This window comes from Pongo abelii, chromosome 12, assembly GCF_028885655.2.
Source record: "Pongo abelii isolate AG06213 chromosome 12, NHGRI_mPonAbe1-v2.0_pri, whole genome shotgun sequence".
NCBI classification, from domain to species: domain Eukaryota; kingdom Metazoa; phylum Chordata; class Mammalia; order Primates; family Hominidae; genus Pongo; species Pongo abelii.
The window spans coordinates 110,071,318-110,097,728 of record NC_071997.2 but is presented as its reverse complement, the minus strand read 5'-3'; the positions used below and the strand labels follow the sequence as shown (position 1 = coordinate 110,097,728).

General features: G+C 39.6%; 1 long non-coding RNA gene across 24 annotated transcripts in view; it reads right to left on the bottom strand.

Moving 5' to 3' along the window:
* LOC129057743 (uncharacterized) overlaps positions 1-14,251 on the bottom strand; it is a 388,559-nt gene extending 374,308 nt beyond the window's left edge. For 22 of the 24 annotated variants that reach the window (XR_010136346.1, XR_010136330.1, XR_010136333.1 and 19 more), the window contains exon 1: positions 13,992-14,251. This is a non-coding gene — a long non-coding RNA (uncharacterized LOC129057743). The remainder of the gene's footprint in view (positions 1-13,991) is intronic. The other 2 variants (XR_008522488.2, XR_010136343.1) reach the window with 1 other exon arrangement.
* Positions 14,252-26,411: the final 12,160 nt, after the last annotated feature.

The following is a 26,411-nucleotide window of genomic DNA, read 5'->3' as shown; positions in this document are numbered from 1 at the left end:
TATATGTATATTATATATACATACATGTATAAACTTTTATTGAAAAAGAAGATACATGAAGAGTTCACCAATCACAAATGTACAGATCATAGAATTTCAAGAAGTGAACTCACTCATGAACCACCACCCACATCAAAAAGTACAATATTGGGCCGGGCGTGGTTGCTCATGCCTATAATTCCAGCACTTTGGGAGGCTGAGGCGGGTGGATCACCTAAGGTCGGAAATTCGAGATCGGCCTGGCTAACATGGTGAAACCCCATCTCTACTAAAAATACAAAATTAGCTTCGTGTGTGGTGCACGCCTGTAATCCAGCTACTTGGGAGGCTGAGGCAGAAGAATCACTTGAACCCAGGAGGCAGAGGTTGCAGTGAGCCAGGATTGTGCCACTGCACTCCAGCCTGGGCAACAGAGTGAGACTCCATCTCAAAAAAAAAAAGAAAAAAAAAAATATATATATATATATAATATTGTCAGCAACCTAGAAGCCAACCATGTGCTTCCTTCCAGTCACTGCCCTCTCTGAAGCTCCTCATTATCTTAACTTATATCACCCTCAGTTGATTTTGCCCGTTTTGACATCTAGAGAAATGAAAGCCTTCTTACTGTCGACATCATATCTTTGAAATTCATCTATATTGCATAACATGGTTGTTTATTCTCATGGACTACTTATCAATTTTATGAATCTACCACAATTTATCCATTCTACTGTTGAGGAAAATGTGGGTCATTTTCTGTATTTAACTATTAGGAATAGTGCCACTATACTCTGACACATGTCTACTAGTGCCCAAATGTACACTTTTTTTAATATCATTTTTATTTGACAGTGCTTTCCATGTAATTTAACATATCAATAGCCTAATTAGTTTAATAGTCCTTTTATTTTTATTTTTTATGAGAATGCCTTTTTATTTTTATTTATTTATTTATTTATTTTTTGAGACCGAGTCTCGCTCTGTCACCGAGGCTGGAGCGCAGTGGTGCCATCTTGGCTCACTGCAAGCTCCGCCTCCTGCGTTCACGCCATTCTCCCGCCTTAGCCTCCTGAGTAGCTGGAACTACAGGCGCCCGCCACCACGCCCGGCTAATTTTGTTTTTGTATTTTTAGTAGAGACGGGGTTTCACCGTGTTAGCCAGGATGGTCTCCATCTCCTGACCTCGTGATCCGCCCTCCTCAGCATCCCAAAGTGCTGGGATTACAGGCGTGAGCCACCGCGCCTGGCCTTATTTTTATTATTTTTGAGACAGGGTCTCACTATGTTGCTCAGGCTGGAGTGCAGTGGTATGATCATGGCTCACTGTAGCCTCAACCTCCTGGGCTCAAGTGATCGTCCCACCTCAGTCTCCTGAGTAGCTGTGATTACAGGCATTCACCACCATACTTGGCTAATTTTTTATTTTTTTTATTTTTTTATTTTTTTGTTTTTTTTTTTATAATACTTTAAGTTTTAGGGTACATGTGCACAACGTGCAGGTTAGTTACGTATGTATACATGTGCCATGCTGGTGTGCTGCACCCATTATCTCATCATTTAACATTAGGTATATCTCCTAATGCTATGCCTTCCCCCTTCCCCCACCCCACAACAGGCCCAAATGTACACATTTCTGTTGGGTACATATCTAGGAACAGAATTGCTGGGTTATAAGGTAAACTTATGTTAAGCTTTAGTAAATGCTATCAAAAAATTTTCTATAGCAGTTTATACATTTATATTCCCACCAGCATTGAATGAGAGTTTTAGTTGCTTCATATCTTCTGCAGCCCTTGGTATGTCTAAGTTTTTGAATCTGTAGTCATTGTGATTTATGCATAGTATCAAATAACTGTGATGTTAATTTGCATTTATGTGATGACTAAGAAGGCTGTGCACTTTCTCACATGTTTATTGGGCCATTTGAAGTGTGTGTGTGTGTGTGTGTGTGTGTGTGTGTAGTGTCCATTTAAGGCTTTTATCCGTATTACTACTGTGTTGAATGTCTTTATTTTACTGATTTGTAGAAACTGTTCATATATTGTAGGGTGGGATGTATGAGGGAAGTGTGGGGCACAATTATATTGTAAGAGCCCCGTGGTCAAATGTCTAACCTCCAGTGTTGGATCCAGACACCAGATTTTTTCAAGGGACCTAGAGATGACTGAACTTAAGGACATGACTCAACTAAGTAAATTCATAATCCACTGATGTAGAATACTGAATCTGTATCATTAATTAATGAGAACAAACACTGCTAAGCAAGTCAGAAGGTTCACGTTGTCCTGTCAGTATATACTCTTACTCCCCGAATAATAACATGAGAAGTCAGGATATGCTCAGACTGCCAAGAGAAATGAGTGGCTTAATTTCAATGACAATAGCATTGGCTTAAGAGTGCCTAATGGGTCCATCTCCACTGGGGGCTACATACAGCTGGTTGGGGAACCAGAGACTCAATGCAGATGACTTTCCCTTGGAATAATAAGAAAGCAACACAGGTATATCTGGGCTCTTGCATCAATTTACTGAACTTCATGCAGGTCGGTCCTTGTTGGTTCACACAACCTTCCCTAGTCATAACAATATTGTCAGCCAAACCTGTTTACAAAGTGTGAATTGTATTGACTGAATGCCCCAAAACAGATCTCCAAGTTCTACGGATGTTCTAATTCATAATTAACTAACCATAGAACTCTATCAGAAAGGAAAAATACAATGCAGAGGAAAATAATCTATAATTAATAATTTTCATCAATATATGTGAAACCAGAAGTTTCTTAAGAATGATCATTAGATATGTAGTTTAAAAGTAATGCAAAGGCACACATCCATAAAAGGATTCTTATAGCAGGAGATTACAATTTTATACTTGCTTAAAATGGGCTTTTGCCACAGCTTGAAGTCCCAAATCTCCCATGAGGAGGTCCTACACCAACCTTTCCAACAGTTCTGGGAGACCTAACCTGACACAGTTTATAATGAGGCCACCTCCTTCCAAGCTTGGAATCAGTGGGTGCATTTTATCCTGTAAATTGATTTGAAGCCAATAGGTACAATGTGACCTGTGAAACAATGTGAAACCTAATTAAATATATAGGTAGAAATCACTTTTGTGAAAAATTTACAAGCCAGTAAAACCTGCAGAGTAACAGAAGACATATCTGCACTTTTCAAATCTCCCAGAAAAGTAGTCAGTAAATCACTAAATCATTCAGATTATGGCCTGCCTAATGCCACGTGTTTGAATAATTATGTAGTTCAGGGTAAATGATTGTTTGACATAACCCAATGGATGTTGTTTACATTCTAGATATAGTATCATGCAAATATCACTGGATACAGGGGAACACTCTAAAATAGAAGTGTCCATTTTGTTTTAAACTATGGCAGGGTGTAAAGTTATACAGGGTGTTCACTGCGTATCCCCAGAGAGCACTGTTTGCATAGACTATGAAGGGAGTATATGAATGGAGCTCCAGGAGTTGTGCAATGTGGCAGTCTTAAAATATTAATCCAAGGAGAAAGAAAGTTATTTCATAAAGACTGGCAGATGGCCACATTATCACATTATAATGATAGAAAAAAGATTTTAAAGTACAATTTTATTTATTGCCCAACATCAATATAACTACTTCTGACCATCCTCTTGGAATATCATACAACACCAACCCCAATGGCACATGGAACACTAAGTAGAAAAGGATATCACAGGGCCATTTACCTAGCTGAGGATTTCTTTGTTTTCAATTATATTTTCCTATATGCACGATTGTTTTGTATATTTCTGAAATGTCTTTGTTCCCTCTTCCATCCATATTTATAAGCTGTATAGCTCTATTTGTATTATTTATATTTCTTCCCAAATGTTTTCAATGCCTTCCAATTTACATCACAGAGATAACATTATTGTGTTTTCAGTACTGCTTCCTGATCATTAATAAAGACATCACATTTTTAAAAATCCACCCTTGTTAAACACATCTTTGCAACTTCAAATTATATAAAGCTTAAAATATGAATAATCTGAAGACATTGCCACATATTATTATTCTTTGCTTACCATCTTTTAGATCATTTTCAGTTCTTGAGGCTGAATTTTTCTGGTTTGATTTGAATCAATTTTGCCAGTAAAATCTCACTGTTGTTATATCAATTACTGTAAGAGGAGAATATAGGATGAGCACTATACTTAATCCTCTCTTTTCATCTCCAAATTTAGTTATTCTAACAAGAATCCTATTTAGTTGTGTGCATATGTGTGTGTGTGTGTGCGCTCACACATGTATTGAGAGATAGTGATGATGGGGGTGGGAAGTGCTTTTTAAAAATACACAATTCACAGAAATAAAATTACTGTTCTGAGAGATAGCAGAATTAAAGTAAAAAAAGAAATGTGCTCTGGCTATGACCATCATCAGCAATGACAGATGAAAAAAATGTAGACATCAGAGCAGTATCCGCTTTAGACCTGGACAAGCAGGGCCCTTGTCTCAAGCAGAGCCTTGTGCTTTGGAGTGTCTTCCTTAAAGTTTTCTAAGTTTGATGTAATCCCACTCTGGTACTGGAAACAGAGTCAGCAGTGCCTGCAAGTAGAGCCCTGGAGCCTGGACCAGTCCCCATGTGAACTGCCTCAGTCTCGTTTCTCCCTTTATTTTTTAAAAACTATTTATTTATTTATTTATTTATTTATTTATTTAAGATCCAACCTCACTCTGTCACCCAGGCTGGAGTGCAGTGGCGCAATCTCAGCACATTGCAATCTCTGCCTCCCAGGTTCAAGCAATTCTCCTGCCTCAGCCTCCCGAGTAGCTGGGATTACAGGCGCCAACCACCACACCCAGCTAATTTATATATTTTCAGTAGAGACGGGGTTTCTCCATGTTGCGAAGCTGGTCTTGAACTCGAACTCCTGACCTCAAGTGATCCGCCCACCTCGGCCTCCAAAGGTGCTGGGATTACAGGCGTGAGCCACTTCGCCCAGCTCCATTTCTCCCCTTCTGAGCATTCTGACATCCTGTCCCCATTACCTCTCCCTGTGTGGAGTCGATCAAATGCACAGCTGCATTCAGGCATTGGAGACTAGAGGGCCATTCCAGGTCTTATGACTGGATCCCAATTCTAGGAAAGTGACTTGACAAACTAATAGTTCCCATTGTGGACTGGGTATTTCCTTCACAGGTTTGTAAGAGATTGGCTTACCAGAATAATGCAGACATGCTGATTTGGGAACCTCATTCAGGAAATATATTTTACAGATCTTAAAAGAATCTGGCCATAGAGTATCTGCACTTGGTCTGAAGTCACAACATGATCCTGGACATTGGCTGATTCAATCAAAAGGCTCCTGTGAATTTTATTTCCTTCAATGATGTTTGGAAAATGCCCACACAAATGCCATCTAAAAAGCAAGTTCTAGTGTAGTTGTGGTTAATATCTATAATCAGTTGACTTTAGGCAGATTATCCTCAATAATATGGGGTAGGCCTCATCCAATCAGTTCTAAGAGTGTCAAAAGCAAAACTGAGGTTTACCTGAGGAAGAGAAATTCCATCTCTGGACTGTAGTAGCAGCTCATGCCAGAGAGTTTCCAGAGTGCTATGGGCCCTACAGATTTTGGACTAGTCAGCCCACACAATCATGTAAGCCAATTACTTGAAATTTATGTGTCTATCTGCTATCTTACTGGCTCTATTTCTCTGGTAGAACCCTAACAGATGCAGGGCAAGTAACTCACTCCAATATGTTCAGATACATTTTCTGACATTGAGTCTTTTGGGACCAATGGGGATGAGGTCTTGCCTTCCTCCAACCAATCACTGTGCCCAGAGGAGTTGGAATACACTGATTGATCAAGCAGGGTGATGTCAACCCTTAGAGTCAAGGAATGAGTCATCCCCATTGACACATACACAGAGTCAGGAGAAACAACTCAGAAAAGAAAGTATAGAGTTTTTTAGAGGAGGAAATGGTGCTGGACAGGTATTCACACCAAATTTCCAACAAAGATGACTTATGTACTCACCTTGTCTCAAAATTGACATTGATACAGTCAGGTTTGTAAGCAGATTCAGGTGGAATGAAACTTCAAAATGTTTGGAGATCTTACCAACCTGGATGATATGTTCCAAGAGGAGATAAAATTTCCTCCTAGAACATAGTTCATTAGTATATTGAGTAACTTAAAGAAGACATACCAGAATCTTTAAATTTATACCTTGAATGTACTCTTTTAACAGGATGATGGACTCAGGATGATGACAGCTTCCTGTAGTGTTGCTGTCATTTTCTTCTCAGCATCTGGCTGTATTTCCTGTGTGCCTCATGGTCACGTTGACCTCTGTTGTCTTACAACTGCACTATGTTTTCTCTTGGTTGTGAGCCTATTACGATTAGCAGTTGGTAAGTTTGTATTTTATTGATGGGCTTTATTTTGTTAACAATGGAGTTACACTCGGCCCAAATGAAGAACTGGTCTCAGGGTGAAGGAGAAGGACTCAGCACGGCCTAAGGATCCATCTGGACTTGACTTTGGCATTGACAGCGCTGCCCTAAAGGCAGTATGGTCCTAGAAATCAAGGGGTTTCCCAGGCAATGTGTTCCAGGGGTCAAGGTTTATCAGAGAGAGAGAGAGGTCACTAGAACTGGAAAACCCCCAAAAGTCCAGAATAGGACCTTGTGCTGTGGGTCAGACTGGCTATGGCAACTGTGAGATAAAGGCATTCTGGGTAAGGTCAGAATGATCAAAGACACCATCGAGAACAGTCCTCTCATGTGAAACTGTGAAGTGTTCAGCCTGGCTAGAAAAGGGGCTATATTCTAAAACAGAGAGACAAGTACCAAAAACAATGCTGTAGCCAAACCATGACAAGCTTTAGCTGTCCCTCATAATAATACAAGCTGGGAAAGTGGGGAAACTTTAACTAAGAAGGAATATGATGAAATGAATGTTTTAGGAAGAATTGTTTGGTGTCTCTCTTATAGAGACAGCCTGGAACCAGGAAAAGCTACAGAAGCTGCTAACAAATGCAGCTTGAAGTCAAAACAAATAGTTATTACCATTCATTTGGGATTTGTGACTCAATTCTCAAAGAATCTTTTCAAACGTGTGGGATAATAATGAAAATATAATGGGAAAATTAAAGTATACTATGAAGGCATCAGAAACCTGCACAGATAGTTCAGCAGAGCAATGTTAGTGCAGTTATAATGTGTTGATTCTTCATTCAAACACAATTAAGTTTTGAAATCAACCACATATGGATTCAGACAGTTGAAAATGTTATATTTCTTCAGTATTTGACATATGTCCAAACTGTGTCTAGAAATGATATTAAAATGGATGAGTAAATTGCTCTAATTTAGGCTAAATTAACTCTTTGTGGTTTCAATTGTGTCTTTACTTTGTATTGCGCTTTATGGTTTTTGATGCATTTCACACTGTTCATCTCTTTGGATCTTTATATCACCCCATTTTACAGATAAGAAAAGTGAAGTTCAGAGGCAGCAAATCATTTGTCTCACATATCAATTGCTAGCCAAACCTGGGGCATAATTCTCCATTCAACACAGGCTATTGGTCTAAGGAGTAACTGTGAGTTTAGAGTGAGGCAAATTGAAACAAAACCAAACTGTTCAAGGGAGATTGAGAATGAGTGCCCAAGTTAAAGGGGAAAAAAATAACAGATCTAGGTTTGGAAATTGGCAGAAATTTCCAAATTCAGACTTTGTTTCACTCCCATTCCCAAATTCAATGTACTTTCTAACCAGTAAGCTACCTTACTGATTGAATAGCTACAGATTCCCTGGAAGAAGTCCAAGAGTGGAAGCAACTCTCCTTTGTTTTAGTCACCCAGCACGAAGACATGTTCAGATTTCCTGGATGGATGCTATCTACCTGGAGTGAGGAACTTGCTACAGTCAGAGAAGCCCAGTGCAGCAGACTAGATGGCTCTCATCCCCTTCAGCTGGAGAAGTGTGACATCATCCTGCACAGTACCAGATAATTAAGGGTTCCTCTCTGTTTGTAGGGATTAGGCTTTGCATAATGTGTCCAGCTGATAGCTGAATAGGCTTAGAGCCAATCTACCTTTTTCTCCCCAAGCCAGGCATGCTCATGTGAGGGCTGTATAAACTCTTTTTCTAATGTGCACAAAGATGCTATGTGGGCTTTTATGGTGGTCCTGATATAAGGACATTTCTATAAAAGGCCTAGCCACAGTCAACCACAGTATTGGACTCTGATATATTCTGTTATGTGTATGTGCATATTAATGTTCTTTAAGCAAAAAAGAATATTAATCAGGTGAGTAAATCCATGACTAAAATCTATGAAAAAAACATATCCTTTTTAAAACAAAAAGGTGACTTATTTTATGGACAAGTCTAAAAGTGTATACAGTAAAATCACTTGGATTCACAGAGACCCAATGGAAAGACCAAAAAAAGAGAATGAAGTAATTCAGTGTCCCTACCAACTTTCTTCCCACACTGGCTAAGATTATGACCCTTGATAGGATGAAGAACCTAAAGAAATTGTAGGTGGTTCTTCCACCTGTCCTTCTGAAGCTGCCTACTCCATTCTCTGTCCCCCACTCAATCTCTCTCTCTTGCTGGTCCCTTTGTACTACGTAATTCTCAACTGTGGCATCATTCCTGGATACTGCCTAATGGATTGTACTTGGACTAATGTTTCTGTCCTAAAAAGCACCTCCATTATTTTCCTGCATTCAACCTCTGTTCCCAGGGCCCCCACGAAGGGCAGAACCTTGGCTCTGAGTTTGGAAGCATACACCGAGTATTGTCCTACCAGAGGCAACTAGACTTGGCCCAGATTAAATGTCTAAAGGCATGCTCTGGGCTACACATATTTTATACTTGGGAAAATGGAGGTCTGCTGCTATGGTTTGAATGTGTCCTCTCTAAAACTCAGCTATTGAAACTTAATGACCAATGTGATAGTATTAAGACGTGGAGCATTTAAAAGGAAATTAGTTTGTGAGGGCTCCTCCCTCATATATAAGATTACGGCTCCTTACAAAAGAGGTTTCATGCAGCATTTGGCTCCCCACTGCTCTTCCACACTGTGAGGACATAGGGTTCCTCCCCTTCAGAGGATGCAGCAACAAGGTACCATCTTGGAATCCAAGAGCAGCCCTCACCAGACAATCAAACCTGCTGGCACCTTGAGCTTGGACATCCCAGACTCTAGAACTGTGATAAAATAAACTTCAGTTTATACAAATATATATATATACACACACATTACTTAATCTTAGGTATTTTGTTATAGCAGCACAAATGAACTAAGACAGCTGCCATCATGGTACTAATCTTAGTAATATAGAAGGACTGGCACAGCAGAATACTTCTGAGAAAAAGCTCCCAGTTGAAATAAAGCCCTCTCCTCATCACCTTACCTGTGCAATTTGGCCATTTGTGTGTGTGAGCTGTGAATGTTAATTATCTCTACGACTGTGCATGGTTAGTGGGAGTCAATAAACATCCACTTCAGTGCACCTTGTCAGTTGCAATTTGCATCAACCCTCCTTCCTCATCGCAGGATGATCTAAGCTGAGAGGTAGGGAGAGGCTCAGGAATATCCAAGTTATTAGCTGATATTTGATTGGAAGATGCTGTGAGCCAAGGGCAAGAGACTCCTGAATGGGAGTCAAGAAATCAATTGAGGGGAATCAACAAGACATGTAATTAAATGAAAGACAGACTTCAGGAAAGATATTTGTGATGATCTGACTTCATTCTAGGGGAAGGTGGTCAGGCTTGAGGTTAAAATTCAAAGGCCAGAAAATAGACCTACCTATTGACTTGGTGCCTTGCCTTGCTAGACAGGTGAGCTTATGTGGTAATAATTATAAAGTGACACTTGTAATTTTTCCCAGGCAATATTTTAAATACTTTACATACTTTAACTAATTTAACTTTCTAAAGGAAGGTCTCAGTCTTATCATCTCCATTTTGCAGATTAGTAAATTGAGGCACAAACTCGTTAAGTAAATTTGCCACAGATCACCTTGCAAATTAGTAGCCAAGTTGGTATTTGGCTTCAAGGTGTATGGTCTTAACTATTATATTATACTCTACCCCCAAATTAGGAAGACATTCCTTTCTTCTCTGAAAATCATGAGTTATATATCAAAGACAATGAAAGTTAACAAAATGAGAGTTCCACACATCTGCCACAGCAAATGAAAGTAGAAGTTAGACTTGACTACGAGGAATAACTTGAGGAATACTTGTCCCCCACCCTACCTTAAAATTTATTCTACCTACCCAGTCCTTCTGCCTGGAGTAATACCATTGATTCCTTGCATAGGTTAAACCTTCTAATCCCTGTGTTTTTCTTTCACATTTTCATTGACCCCCAGCATGTATCATAACGTTCATCCATTCTAATAGAATCATAGAATCTCCTTATTCAGAGAAAGATTTGGCATCAAAAGAAAGGAGCTTCTGAACTGGGTGGCAGGATAAAAGAGGTGCACAAAAAAGAAGAAAAAGGGAGGATCCTAATTACAAAGTCTGTAAAGGAAAGAAGGTGGAAGTTATTTTTTCTTTTTAATTAGAGTCATGATACTCTGAATTCAGAAATATATTGACTTGCATCCTGAAAGCAGAGTAAATCTCAGATGGAGAAATAGTAATGCCCATGTTCCAAAAGCCAAGAAGAAAGTGCATCTCTGTGTGTGTTTCTTTGTATGTAGTGGATTTCCATAATTCACTTTTTTTTCACTTTAAATACTATGGGTGTAGAGAACTTAGGGAATGATGACAGATGCATACTATTATTCTCCAAACTCTATAGGTCAGGAAACTGAAGTTCAGAGAAGTTAAGTAACTTGCTCAAATTTACTCAGCTAGGGAGTGTCAGAGCCAGAATATATACTTAGGTAGCATAACTTCACACTTAACCCTTTTAACATCTATACTGTACTGTCTTTAATATGAAGCGAGTGGGGAAATTCTGGCCAAATGAAGGCTGCAAACAGTGATTGGGAGCATAACACTGGGTTTGGCTCAGGGTAACCACAACACAACTAAAACAAAGCAACCTTTCAATTCAACAAACATTTGCTGTATGCCTCCTGCGTTTCAGCTATTTGTTGAATACTCTGGGAAACCAAAGTAAGGCTTAGTCCTCAATGTAGGAGATACTTGGCATCTCAGAACCTGAGAAAAAACACAAGAGCATTTTTGTACAAAACAATGTGTCCTACGCCCAGTTACAGAGAAGCACATTGCTTCCAGAGGATCTAGACCATTTCTCCACTTTGGAAGCCAGGTAGAGTTAAGGAGGGGGAGCATTTGCTGGTGAAGATGACTGGGTAAAAAGTCAAACAAAGGCTCACAGCAGAGCCTGTGGCTTTGTGTCTACAGTGCACAGTGTTCTGGCTGGAATATTGAGACAAGAAGAGAGATAGGAGATACAACTACAGAGTATATTTGGTTTTGCATGCCTGCCTAAGGAAACTCTAGCTTCAGAAATGCCATCTTTTGAATAAATAGTTGATGGTACACCTAAAAATATATTAAAACAGAGAAATTGTGATAAGTGAATGATGCAGACACATTTCACAAAGCATCAGGAGAAATAAAGACAAGAAAGTCATGAATATAAATCTATTGATTGTATATTTAAAGGGGGATATGTCTGTGCTATTTTATCTTCAAAAAGTAATCACAGCCTAGGCAACACAGCAAAACCTTGCCTTTACCAAAAAAACAAAAAACAAAAAATTTTAGCCAGGCACAGTTGTGTGTGGCTGCAGTCCCAGCTACTCAGGAGGCTGAGGCAGGAGAATCACTTGAGCCCAACAGGTAGAGACTGCAGTGAGCTGTGATCAAACCACTGCACTGCAGCCTGGGTGAAAGTGAGACTCAGTCTCAAAAAAAAAGTAATCAATTAGGTGGATGCATAAAAATGCAGTGCATATGAATATACACAGTGAGTGAGGCAAAGGTGGGCAGTAATAATGAAGAAATGAGCAAGATTCAGAGGCCAGTCCAAGCTGGGTATGTGGAGAAGTCATCAGGTCAGAATTCAGACAAGTGGAGACACTAAAATTGCATAATTTTATTCAGAGCAAAAACTCTGATCCCAAAGTGCATGTCTCCTACCATGGCTATTAGAAGAATCCCTGAAGAATCACTCATGCAAAAAATACCTCATTGCCATTGTAATCTGGCTCATAAGTTTGCACAGTCAGATAAGCAGATGCACGCTCCATTGCATCTTGTGAATATCACAGCTTTTGTTCAAGTATCACATTCAAATCCTAGGACTATATCATTTACCCTTCCATATTTTTTTACTCAATTTAAAAACATAACATAAAAGATATGCATAATGGCAAAGCAACCACTCCCAAAGATTGAAATTTAGTTTAAAAAAGGAAATTGGGAGGTACCCAATGTGTTCAGTTCATATCTACCACATGAATTGCAGAATACGTAATAATTTTGAATCAAATATTCACAAATAGATATTTTTGTAGATCATTCTTTTTCTACTTACCAAGAAGAGGTAAAATAAATATATTCACAATCCCTTGTTAAATGATTTGGGCAAAATATGCAAAGCAGAAAAGATATACTCTCCCCACCCCTCAAAGTCCTTATAGCTTTATTAGAATGATAGGTTTTATACTATGGACCTGTAAATAGTAGCCCTGTGTAGACAGACAGACAGACGGACAGATGGACAGATAGATAGATAGCTAGACAGACAGACAGACAGATAGGCAGGCAGACAGACAGACAGGCAGGCAGGCAGACAGACAGATGAATAGATAGAGAGAAAGAGAGAGAGAGATAGGCAGGCAGACAGACAGATAGATAGATAGATAGATAGATTTGGAATCGCCACAGCTTCACAGAACCATATATTCACATGGCAAACAGATATTTCTAAAATGCTCTAAAAACAGTTTCATTCAAAGAAGAGCTTTCCCTGTAAGTACGTATTTGAATGTCTAGTATGTCCTAGATTCTGGAGAAACAGAGAGGACTAAGAATGGTTTCTGCCCTTGAACAGCCCATCAGTTGAAAAGCTCACACACAAGCAAACAATTTGAGCACCACATAAAACTTCATAGAGCAGGGGAACAAACCTTGTGCTATAGTAACACAAAAGATGGCTGACTACCTCTTTCTTTTACTATATATGAGTTTATCATGCAACAAATTCCGTCTACAAAAACAATGCCAGGACACTTCTATCTAGCTTCTGCTACTATAATCATGAAATCCGTATTAGAGGAGCAACCCTGCTGGCTATATTTGAATGAGCAATGTACCAGTACTTTTCTTATTAATTTTAGCCTAATATATATTAGAGGGCAAGACTCATGCTTAGTTTCAATTTAATTTCTGAATAATTCCAATGACCATTAGACATGATGATTTATCTAAGCATAAATGCACTTTTCAGAATCAAAGCCCAGACTTTTAAGATTTAGATCCCTCTGGTAATGTGAATCAGGGTGAGGAATAGGGAGAGGCAAGCCAGGCATTTCTGGAATGATCCTGATTAGTGTCTCCTTAAAATCTGTGCCCTAGGTATCTGGTATGTCTTACCTAGGCTCAGATCTGGAGTGAAGAGTTTAAAGGAAGATCAGAATAGATGAAAATGTTGTGAAAAGAAGCTTATAGCAGCCAGAGAAAGGGACCCAGATCATCTAATTCAGAAAGTACTTTCTCCATGCACTGTTGCCCCCTTTAGAATAGCCTGACCATAAGCCTCAGTGATCTCAGTGATTTCCTGTTGCAGACAGCAGGCTTAGATAAGTATTGGGTCCCATTCCTCTTTTGACTTAGCCTGGTCAAAATCACCCTTGACCAGTCCCTGACTCAGCTATAATCAATGAAGGACATCTCAAAGTGATGAGATTACAGCTGCTCTTGAGTGAATCTTATATGTACCCAGTTTTGTTTTAATTAGGTATGGTAAGACACACAGACACTTAAATGAAGGAAGAAATTTTGATACTCACAGATGCTGAGAGCAGAAGGTCTGTCATGCCGCACAGGGCCACACAGGAAAGCACAGGTTGGTCAAGAGGCAGAGGTAGCCAGGGAAGGAAAGCCTTCATTGGGATTTCCCTGGGAAAGAATGGGCAAGAGAGGATATGCAGGCTGAGCAGGTCCAGGATTGGCTAGTTTGAATAATTTCAGCAGGCTCTAGTAGGGTGCTGGGCTGTCCCTAATTATCTGCTATCTGGCTCTGGGGTGATTAGGGCAGGCAGATAGTGGTTCCCCTAGTGGGAGCCTGATAAAGGAGGCAGTCAGGGCCTGAGCTCTAGATTGGTTGGTTTGCATATGAAAGGCACAATTCCTGGGGGCCCAGTCATTTGCTGTCTCTAGGGATTAGTTACCTAGCAGGCGCAGTGCCTTCCAGTGTCAGCAAGGCCCCAAGATGTCAAAGCCTCTGAATAAAAAGACATGCTTAATACATACCCACATCTTAATAGTCACTGTTTACTAAATGGCCAGAATTCCTGAGCTCTGAAAGAGAAATGAGCTTTCTTCTCTTTCTCTGAAATGATGTGGCGGCCTTAATGCAGCAAAGTTGGGAAAAAAAAACTTACAATATCACCACATGGGCTGTAATCAGAGGGGCCTTGGCTTCCCAGAGTTTTCAATCCAGCATTATTCACAACCCTAACACTCTTTTTAAAAATGCATAGAAAGAAAGCTCTTACTGTATTCTAGGCACACATTTTTAACATTTACACTAACTCAACACCCTAGGGTTTTAATCACCAAAAAGCTTATATAAAAGGTGCAAAAACCATGGACTTCTTTCCATGGTGTGTTTTGTGAAAGGAATGGAAAACCAAAATGTACAAGTAAAAGCTACAAAAACAAAACTCAGATTTCCCTGGAGCCATTAGAAGCAAAGTTGCTGACATGAACACTCAACTTCTAGATGGAATTAAATGTGTCAGAAGTCCCTTCACAAACAGCATAGGTGGCCACATCATTGTTCCCACTATGTGAGATACAAGGTGAGATTTTCAGTGCTAGGAAAGCTGCCACCTGAGGAGAAAAGTGAAGAAAAGAGCAACTTACAATTATTAAGGTGCTATAGGATCCAACTATCCAAAAAGGCCTAAAAGGACTAAATTTTGTTCAGCTCATGTTAACAATGTTGAAAGTGTGAGAAATGGAAATGATCTCAGTTTCAAGCTATTCGAGAGGTATAAACATCAAAGGGGCATAATTAGAAGCAATTGTTTAGAGGGAAAAAAATGATAACAGAATCATGGCTGATAGGAATTAGTTTCAGGTCTGCTGTAGATTCAGTCTCCCAGAACAGTGAACAATCTATTATTGTTTCTCAGGAACACACCTTAATAATGTTGAAAGCTTGAGCATTCTTGTTTAAAAATATTGCCAGAGAAACTGCTTATTCTAGGGTGTCATGGAACTCTATCCACCAAAAAAAAAAAAAAAAAGATATGTTGAAGTTCTACCCCATAAAACCTCAAAATGTGACATTTGGAAATAAGTTCCTTGCAGATGTAATTAGTTAAGATGAGGTTATACTGGAGTAGGATGGGTTTCTAATCTAATATGCTAGCTGCGTGTATAAGAAGGTAGTATGTGAAGACATAGAGACATACATGGAAGGCCTCATAAGACACTGAAAGTGTACTGGGATTTCATAGCTGCAAGCCAAGGAATTGTAGACAAATCACCAGAATCTAGGAAGAGGCAAGGAAGAATCCTTCTTTAGAGGATTCAGAGAGAGCATGGCTCTACCTACACCTTGATTTCAGAATTCTAGGCTCCAAAACTGTGAAACAATAAATTTCCATTATTTTAACCATCTAGTTTGTGGTTCCTTGTTATAGAAGCCCTGGGAAACTAATACACAAGCTCTAACTACTGGCCAGAAATCTTTTAGGCTATCCTAAGTCCCTAAGTTTACACGCTGAATCCAGTTCTCTTTTGCTAGCTTTGGTGAGGAAATCTAATTTCTAGCTGACTTTCTTACATATTTTGCTATAGGATCATGAATGAATCCCTAAAGAGCAGAGATTTAGTCAATGAAGTAATACTAAAAACTTATTTGACTGAGAAAGTGAGATTTGGGCCCTTCAGGGAATATTTAGGACCCATAAGATAGTGATCTTTCTTGAAGCAAGCGGTACATGCCCTTTGAAGAAATAAAGACAGGTCACACTGACAAATAATGGTAAAGACATGGCTTCTGGAGTGTTCTAGAGTTTGTGAACAGAAATGCAGGGCCACCATCTCATGCCATTTTCATACCAGAAGTAAGATACTTTAAGAGAAATTTTAAACTACTCAGGGGTGTGTCCCAGAGCCAGAATTATATCAGTAGGAGCCTGTCAAGAGCAGGCACCATTCTGAGCATGGTTCTATGGGAGGGATTGTATAATAAAGATAATCACAGTAATCATTCCAGGGCAATGGGAACACCTGTGGGATTTAGGGTCATTAATGAAATGAGTAGCAAGAATAAGAGCTTACCCTAGGAAACAGTTCCAGGATGGGAACTCAGCCGAGCCCCAACAATTCTGCATTTTCCTGCGTGATGCTTGTGTCGTGAACTGATGTTGACCCCTCTGTGGTGCCACTGTGTACATTTGCTCAGGTCATTCTTCTGTTCTGGAATATATTATTCCTTCTACCTTTACAAGTCCTGTTCATCCTTCAAAAACTACTGTATGATTCAGCAATTCCTCTCATACAAATGAAAATATATGTCTAAAAACAACTTGTACAAGAACGTTTATAGCAGCTTGTTTCACAATAGCCAAAACCTGGAAACAATCCATATGTATATTAATTTGTATATTCATACCATGGCTGCTGCTCCACAATAAGAAGAGACAAATGACTGATGCATGCAACAATGTGAGTTAATATTTTTTTAAATGCAATTAATGAAGGAAGCCCTATACGATTTCATTTATTTGACATTCTAGAATAAGCAAAACTAATATATGTTTCAAGAAGCCAGAATAGTGGTTGCCTCTGGTAGGGAGGGGATGAGAATTGATTTGGAAGGGGCACAAGGGAATTTAAATGTTCTAGATATGGATAGGGTATCCATTACGGGGGCATATGCATTTCTTAAAATTGAATAAACTGCACACTTACAATGTCTGCATTTCACTGCACAAAAATTATACTTCAATTAAAAAATCAATAGATATGCCTGGCGTGGTGGCTCACGCCTGTAATCCCAGCACTTTGGGAGGCAAAGGCAGGTGGATCACCTGAGGTCGGGAGTTGGAGACCAGCCTGACCAACATGGAGAAAGCCCGTCTCTACTAAAAATACAAAATTAGCTGGCATAGTGGCACATACCTGTAATCCCAGCTACCTGGGAGGTTGAGGCAGGAGAATCACTTGAACCTGGGAGGTGGAGGTTGCAGTGAGCCAAGATCATGCCACATTGCACTCCAGCCTGGGCAACAAGAGCAAGACTCTGTCTCAAAAAAAAAAAAAAAAAAAAGACAAAAAAGAAAGAAAGAAAGATAAATGAAAATCCCCACTTTAAGTCTCTATTCTAGAGATGCATGCACATTTTTAAATAAAAATAGAGATTTGCTTTACTTGCCTGTCAGGAAGAAAGAGAAGGCTCCTATGATGGACAATGTGTAAAAGTGCACATGTACCCTAAAACTTAAAGTATAATAATACTAATAATAAAAAAAAGAACAAGATGTTTATTTTAGAGCCCCCAGGAAGCTCTGATCCAGGCACCTGAAGCTGAATGAAAGATAGGAGGTTCTTTCTTGCCACTAATTCTCAAGATATATCCTCCTACTCCCTAAAATTCAGACTCAACGTTAATGCAGGGCTCAGCCTACCAAGATACATAGCAAGGACCTGTGACACTCATGGGGTGCTGTGCCTCGCAGTGAGGACACACACCATCTTCCCCCAATCCACTCTCAGTATTGTACCAGATAATCCCCTTTAATACCCTGGAGAGGACTTGCCCTATATTATTCATTCCTTGAAAACGCAAGAGTCAAGATAGGTTCCTGTGCTTTCCCTAGTATCTAAAGCAACCAGAAAAAAAATCTTTCAGGGTGGGAATGTACAGAGGCAAACACTAGTGAGGCCTTTGTAAATGCACTAATGATCTCAGACTGGCAGGTTTCTGTGGGCACAGATTCCAGAAACAGTATGCTAGACAAATCTGAAGATGCCCCGAAAGAGCAGTGTGTGATAATTAAAGTTTAATTGTCCTAAGTGTTCTCATTCACTCCAGTGTCCACCAGTACATCTGATGGTCTCACTCGTCTTGCCTTTTATACTACTTAATCATTGGCTAGGAGAACAGGCAAAAAGGTAATGCCAACTCCTACGTCAAGACTGAGAAGAGCTATCTTGCCTCCAAGGTTTGATGTAAAAGAAGTGCAAAGTGAAGTGGCTAAAAGCACAGATTCTAGAATGCTTACATCTCAGCTCTACCATTTCTAGCTGTAGGAAGCTGGACAACTAACTTAACCTCCCCTTGCTTCAGTTTTTTCATCTGTGAAAATGGAAATAATGTTTATCTCATAAGGTTACTGGTAGGATGCAAACAGTTAATTTGTGGGTAGAATACTTAGAAGAATGTCAGGCTGATGGTCGGCATGACAATAAATATTATTGAGTTATTATTAAAGCTTGTCTTCTTGTTCTTGCATGTTGTGCACAAATATGTCAAATAGCTACAAATAACATAGATTTCATCAGAGCCCTAAAGATCCAGAGAGATAAAGAACCAAGGAGAAACCACCCTAGAAAAGTCATTTCTTAATTTCCGGATTCAACGGATATTCTGCTAGGACTAATCATATTCTATTTCTGGGCAACCACAACTATTATTTGAAAACTCCCATTTATATCTAACACCCCCACCCCCAACTCCTACCCACATTCACATGTTATCCAGTTATATGCAGATCCATATTTTCCTAAATTTCCAAGACACATTTTTCTTCTGCATACTCCAGGAAGCATATTTTATAGGAGGCATACACTAAAGAACTTTTCTACCAAAACATGTTTTCTTTTATTTTTCTAGAGTCTAAATTTTTCCCTAAAAAAATAAAAATCACCCTTCCTTTTTAATTTTTGGGTTTCTTTTCTTAGAAGTTTTATTGACTTTAGCAAGTTCAATATATAATAACCGTATCAGCACAAAATTCATCTACCTGACTAAAGAAAAGTCTGCATCCTTTTCACCAGGTAAACAAAAGCAGTGCAAGATTAAAGTAAATAGCATTAAAAACATAATTAAAGAAAAGAGGTTAGAAAGTTTTTTTTAATCTATCATTTTAAATACGTTGGCGTATTCTCTGTATTTGCTTTTATTTCTGTGTAGTATTTAGAAAATATTAAATTTAGGGGGAGGAGCCAAGATGGCCGAATAGGAACAGCTCCGGTCTACAGCTCCCAGCGCGAGCGACGCAGAAGACGGGTGATTTCTGCATTTCCATCTGAGGTACCGTGTTCATCTCACTAGGGAGTGCCAGACAGTGGGCGCAGGTCAGTGGGTGAGCGCACCGTGCACCAGCCGAAGCAGGCGCGAGGCATTGCCTCACTCGGGAAGCGCAAGGGGTCAGGGAGTTCCCCTTCCAGGGGTGACAGACGGCACCTGGAAAATCGGGCCACTCCCACCCGAATACTGTGCTTTTCCGATGGGCTTAGGAAACGGTGCCCCAGGAGAGTATAGCCCGCACCTGGCTCAGAGGGTCCTACGCCCACGGAGTCTCCCTGATTGCTAGCACAGCAGTCTCAGATCAAACAGCAAGTCGGCAGCGAGGCTGGGGGAGGGGCGCCGGCCATTGCCCAGGCTCGCTTAGGTAAACAAAGCAGCCTGGAAGCTTGAACTGGGTGGAGCCCACCACAGCTCAAGGAGGCCTGCCTGCCTCTGTAGGCTCCACCTCTGGGGGCAGGGCACAGACAAACAAAAAGACAGTAGTAACCTCTGCAGACTTAAATGTTCCTGTCTGACAGCTGTGAGGAGAGCAGTGGTTCTCCCAGCACGCAGCTGGAGATCTGAGAACGGGCTGACTGTCTCCTCAAGTGGGTCCCTGACCCCTGAACCCCAAGCAGCCTAACTGGGAGGCACCCCCCAGCAGGGGCAGACTGACACCTCACACGGCCAGCCAGGTACTCCAACAGACCTGCAGCTGAGGGTTCTGTCTGTTAGAAGGAAAACTAACAGAAAGGACATCCACACCAAAAACCCATCTGTACATCACCATCATCAAAGACCAAAAGTAGATAAAACCACAAAGATGGGAAAAAACAGAGCAGAAAAACTGGAAACTCTAAAAACCAGAGTACCTCTCCTCCTCCAAAGGAACGCAGTTCCTCACCAGCAACGGAACAAAGCTGGACAGAGAATGACTTTGACGAGCTGAGAGAAGAAGGCTTCAGACGATCAAATTACTCCGAGCTACGGGAGGATATTCAAACCAAAGGCAAAGAAGTTGAAAACTTTGAAAAAAATTTAGAAGAATGTATAACTAGAATAACCAATACAGAGAACTGCTTAAAGGAGCTGATGGAGCTGAAAACCAAGGCTCGAGAACTACGTGAAGAATGCAGAAGCCTCAGGAGCCGATGCGATCAAATGGAAGAAAGGGTATCAGCCCTGGAAGATGAAATGAATGAAATGAAGCGAGAAGGGAAGTTTAGAGAAAAAAGAATAAAAAGAAACGAGCAAAGCCTCCAAGAAATGTGGGACTATGTGAAAAGACCAAATCTACGTCTGATTGGTGTACCTGAAAGTGACGGGGAGAATGGAACCAAGTTGGAAAACACTCTGCAGGATATTATCCAGGAGAACTTCCCCAATCTAGCAAGGCAGGCCAACATTCAGATTCAGGAAATACAGAGAACGCCACAAAGATACTCCTCCAGAAGAGCAACTCCAAGACACATAATTGTCAGATTCACCAAAGTTGAAATGAAGGAAAAAATGTTAAGGGCAGCCAGAGAGAAAGGTCGGGTTACCATCAAAGGGAAGCCCATCAGACTAACAGCGGATCTCTCGGCAGAAACCCTACAAGCCAGAAGAGAGTGGGGGCCAATATTCAACATTCTTAAAGAAAAGAATTTTCAACCCAGAATTTCATATCCTGCCAAACTAAGCTTCATAAGTGAAGGAGAAATAAAATACTTTACAGACAAGCAAATGCTGAGAGATTTTGTCACCACCAGGCCTGCCCTAAAAGAGCTCCTGAAGGAAGCGCTAAACATGGAAAGGCACAACCGGTACCAGCCACTGCAAAATCATACCGAAATGTAAAGACCATCGAGACTAGGAAGAGACTGCATCAACTAATGAGCAAAACAACCAGCTAACATCATAATGACAGGATCAGATTCACACATAACAATATTAACTTTAAATGTAAATGGACTAAATGCTCCAATTAAAAGACACAGACTGGCAAATTGGATAAAGACTCAAGACCCATCAGTGTGCTGTATTCAGGAAACCCATCTCACGTGCAGAGACACACATAGGCTCAAAATAAAAGGGTGGAGGAAGATCTACCAAGCAAATGGAAAACAAAAAAAGGCAGGGGTTGCAATCCTAGTCTCTGATAAAACAGACTTTAAACCAACAAAGATCAAAAGAGACAAAGAAGGCCATTACATAATGGTAAAGGGATTAATTCAACAAGAAGAGCTAACTATCCTAAATATATATGCACCCAATACAGGAGCACCCAGATTCATAAAGCAAGTCCTGAGTGACCTACAAAGAGACTTAGACTCCCACACATTAATAATGGGAGACTTTAACACCCCACTGTCAACATTAGACAGATCAACGAGACAGAAAGTCAACAAGGATACCCAGGAATTGAACTCAGCTCTGCACGAAGCAGACCTAATAGACATCTACAGAACTCTCCACCCCAAATCAACAGAATATACATTTTTTTCAGCACCACACCACACCTATTCCAAAATTGACCATATACTTGGAAGTAAAGCTCTCCTCAATAAATGTAAAAGAACAGAAATTGTAACAAACTGTCTCTCAGATCACAGTGCAATCAAGCTAGAACTCAGGATTAAGAATCTCACTCAAAATCGCTCAACTACGTGGAAACTGAACAACCTGCTCCTGAATGACTACTGGGTACATAACGAAATGAAGGCAGAAATAAAGATGTTCTTTGAAACCAACGAGAACCAAGACACAACATACCAGAATCTCTGGGATGCATTCAAAGCAGTGTGTAGAGGGAAATTTATAGCACTAAATGCCCACAAGAGAAAGCAGGAAAGATCCAAAATTGACACCCTAACATCACAATTAAAAGAACTAGAAAAGCAAGAGCAAACACATTCAAAAGCTAGCAGAAGGCAAGAAATAACTAAAATCAGAGCAGAACTGAAGGAAATAGAGACACAAAAAACCCTTCAAAAAATAAATGAATCTAGGAGCTGGTTTTTTGAAAGGATCAACAAAATTGATAGACCGCTAGCAAGATTAATAAAGAAAAAAAGAGAGAAGAATCAAATAGATGCAATAAAAAATGATAAAGGGGATATCACCACCGATCCCACAGAAATACAAACTACCATCAGAGAATATTACAAACACCTCTATGCAAATAAACTAGAAAATCTAGAAGAAATGGATAAATTCCTCAACACATACACCCTCCCAAGACTAAATCAGGAAGAAGTTGAATCTCTGAATAGACCAATAACAGGAGCTGAAATTGTGGCAATAATCAATAGCTTACCAACCAAAAAAAGTCCAGGACCAGATGGGTTCACAGCCGAATTCTACCAGAGGTACAAGGAGGAGCTGGTACCATTCCTTCTGAAACTATTCCGATCAATAGAAAAAGAGGGAATCCTCCCTAACTCATTTTATGAGGCCAGCATCATCCTGATACCAAAGCCTGGCAGAGACACAACAAAAAAAGAGAATTTTAGACCAATATCCTTGCTGAACATTGATGCAAAAATCCTCAATAAAATACTGGCAAACAGAATCCAGCAGCACATCAAAAAGCTTATCCACCATGATCAAGTGGGCTTCATCCCTGGGATGCAAGGCTGGTTCAATATACGCAAATCAATAAATGTAATCCAGCATATAAACAGAACCAAAGACAAAAACCACATGATTATCTCAATAGATGCAGAAAAGGCCTTTGACAAAATTCAACAACCCTTCATGCTAAAAACTCTCAATAAATTAGGAATTGATGGGACGTATCTCAAAATAATAAGAGCTATCTATGACAAACCCACAGCCAATATCATACTGAATGGGCAAAAACTGGAAGCATTCCCTTTGAAAACCGGCACAAGACAGGGATGCCCTCTCTCACCACTTCTATTCAACATAGTGTTGGAAGTTCTGGCCAGGGCAATTAGGCAGGAGAAGGAAATCAAGGGTATTCAATTAGGAAAAGAGGAAGTCAAATTGTCCCTGTTTGCAGATGACATGATAGTATATCTAGAAAACCCCATTGTCTCAGCCCAAAATCTCCTTAAGCTGATAAGCAACTTCAGCAAAGTCTCAGGATACAAAATCAATGTGCAAAAATCACAAGCATTCTTATACATCAATAACAGACAAACAGAGAGCCAAATCATGAGTGAACTCCCATTCACAATTGCTTCAAAGAGAATAAAATACCTAGGAATCCAACTTACAAGGAATGTGAAAGACCTCTTCAAGGAGAACTACAAACCACTGCTCAAGGAAATAAAAGAGGATACAAACAAATGGAAGAACATTCCATGCTCATGGGTAGGAAGAATCAATATCATGAAAATGGCCATCCTTCCCAAGGTAATTTACAGATTCAATGCCATCCCCATCAAGCTACCAATGACTTTCTTCACAGAATTGGAAAAAACTACTTTAAAGTTCATATGGAACAAAGAAAGAGCCCGCATCGCCAAGTCAATCCTAAGCCAAAAGAACAAAGCTGGAGGCATCACGCTACCTGACTTCAAACTATACTACAAGGCTACAGTAACCAAAACAGCATGGTACTGGTACCAAAACAGAGATATAGATCAATGGAACAGAACAGAGCCCTCAGAAATAATGCCACATATCTACAAGTATCTGATCTTTGACAAACCTGACAAAAACAAGAAATGGGGAAAGGATTCCCTATTTAATAAATGGTGCTGGGAAAACTGGCTAGCCGTATGTAGAAAGCTGAAACTTGATCCCTTCCTTACACCTTATACAAAAATCAATTCAAGATGGATTAAAGACTTACATGTTAGACCTAAAACCATAAAAACCCTAGAAGAAAACCTAGGCATTACCATTCAGGACATAGGCATGGGCAAGGACTTCATGTCTAAAACACCAAAAGCAATGGCAACAAAAGCCAAAATTGACAAATGGGATCTAATTAAACTAAAGAGCTTCTGCACAGCAAAGGAAACTACCATCAGAGTGAACAGGCAACCTACAAAATTGGAGAAAATTTTCGCAACCTACTCATCTGACAAAGGGCTAATATCCAGAATCTACAATGAACTCCAACAAATTTACAAGAAAAAAACAAACAACCCCATCAAAAAGTGGGCAAAGGACATGAACAGACACTTCTCAAAAGAAGACATTTATGCAGCCAAAAAACACATGAAAAAATGCTCACCATCACTGGCCATCAGAGAAATGCAAATCAAAACCACAATGAGATACCATCTCACACCAGTTAGAATGGCGATCATTAAAAAGTCAGGAAACAACAGGTGCTGGAGAGGATGTGGAGAAATAGGAACACTTTTACACTGTTGGTGGGACTGTAAACTAGTTCAACTCTTGTGGAAGTCAGTGTGGCGATTCCTCAGGGATCTAGAACTAGAAATTCCATTTGACCCAGCCATCCCATTACTGGGTATATACCCAAAGGACTATAAATCATGCTGCTATAAAGACACATGCACATGTATGTTTATTGCCGCATTATTCACAATAGCAAAGACTTGGAACCAACCCAAATGTCCAACAATGATAGACTGGATTAAGAAAATGTGGCACATATACACCATGGAATACTATGCAGCCATAAAAAATGATGAGTTCATGTCCTTTGTAGGGACATGGATGAAATTGGAAATCATCATTCTCAGTAAACTATCGCAAGAACAAAAAACCAAACACCGCATATTCTCACTCATAGGTGGGAATTGAACAATGAGAACACATGGACACAGGAAGGGGAACATCACACTTTGGGGACTGTTGTGGGGTGGGGGGAGGGGGGAGGGATAGCATTGGGAGATATACCTAATGCTAGATGACGAGTTGGTGGGTGCAGCGCACCAGCATGGCACATGTATACATATGTAACTTACCTGCACATTGCGCACATGTACCATAAAACCTAAAGTATAATTATAATAATAATAATAATAATAAAGAAAAAAAAAAAAAAGAAAATATTAAATTTAATTCTTTTGGTTCTTATTTTTATGTGTGTATCCAGAAGCAAAGATATAAAAGTGAAGAATTTGCTTGGCTGAGAGAATGCACTTCACTTAAAAATTTCATTTTTATGTTTTCCTGTTTCTTTTTTATAAACCATGAGGCAATTTGGTTCAGAGCTTCACAAATGCTAGAGTTATAAGAGGGCCACTCAATCCTGATAGTTATAGTTATTTCTGTTTTATGGATTCAGTTTGATGAGATATAAAAATTCTAGATGTTTTATTTTGGTGAGAAAATTAATTGGATGCGTGACTTCTGGCCTGCTGTTATGGCCTCCATAGTCTATGTTGCTTTCCCAGAACGATTAATTTAATTATGATAAGTACAGGGTTCTTTTGAATTCATTCAAATGGTGTATATGCACACTTCCTAGTTGACTGCTTCTGTAATGTTATTACTATGTGTTAATTATGTCAATAAATTAATTGGACCTATACTCATATTGGTTATGGCCTTGATGTCATTTTGCCACTCTCCTTCCTCTCTTCCTTTGGACTTTCAAAGCCGGGCTCTAATAAACTGCCAGTTTTGCTCCTTATGTATAAATTTTTCTCTGGATTCATATATTTTAATGCATGCTCTTCTTAGCATTAAATTTCTTTTCCTTTAATTCATTTATTGACTGCTGGATGTTTTGCAAGAACAATTGCATTGGTTTAGAAATGTATTTGGTAAATCATTGATTGACATTTTCAATTACCTAATTAACCACAAATAAAAGATTTAAATGGGTTTATTTTTCTTTTTAAAAAGCCTGTAGAAATTGCAAACCAGGATAATACAAATTAGTGATGTGACTATATTATTATTGAATCAGCACTATTAAAACCTTCAAGTGTCAAGAAATGGTGCAGGGGTTTGGTATTTCTCTCTAACATATATGTAATATTATGCTCCTTCTTCTCAAATAGCTTTCAGATCATTGCACACACAG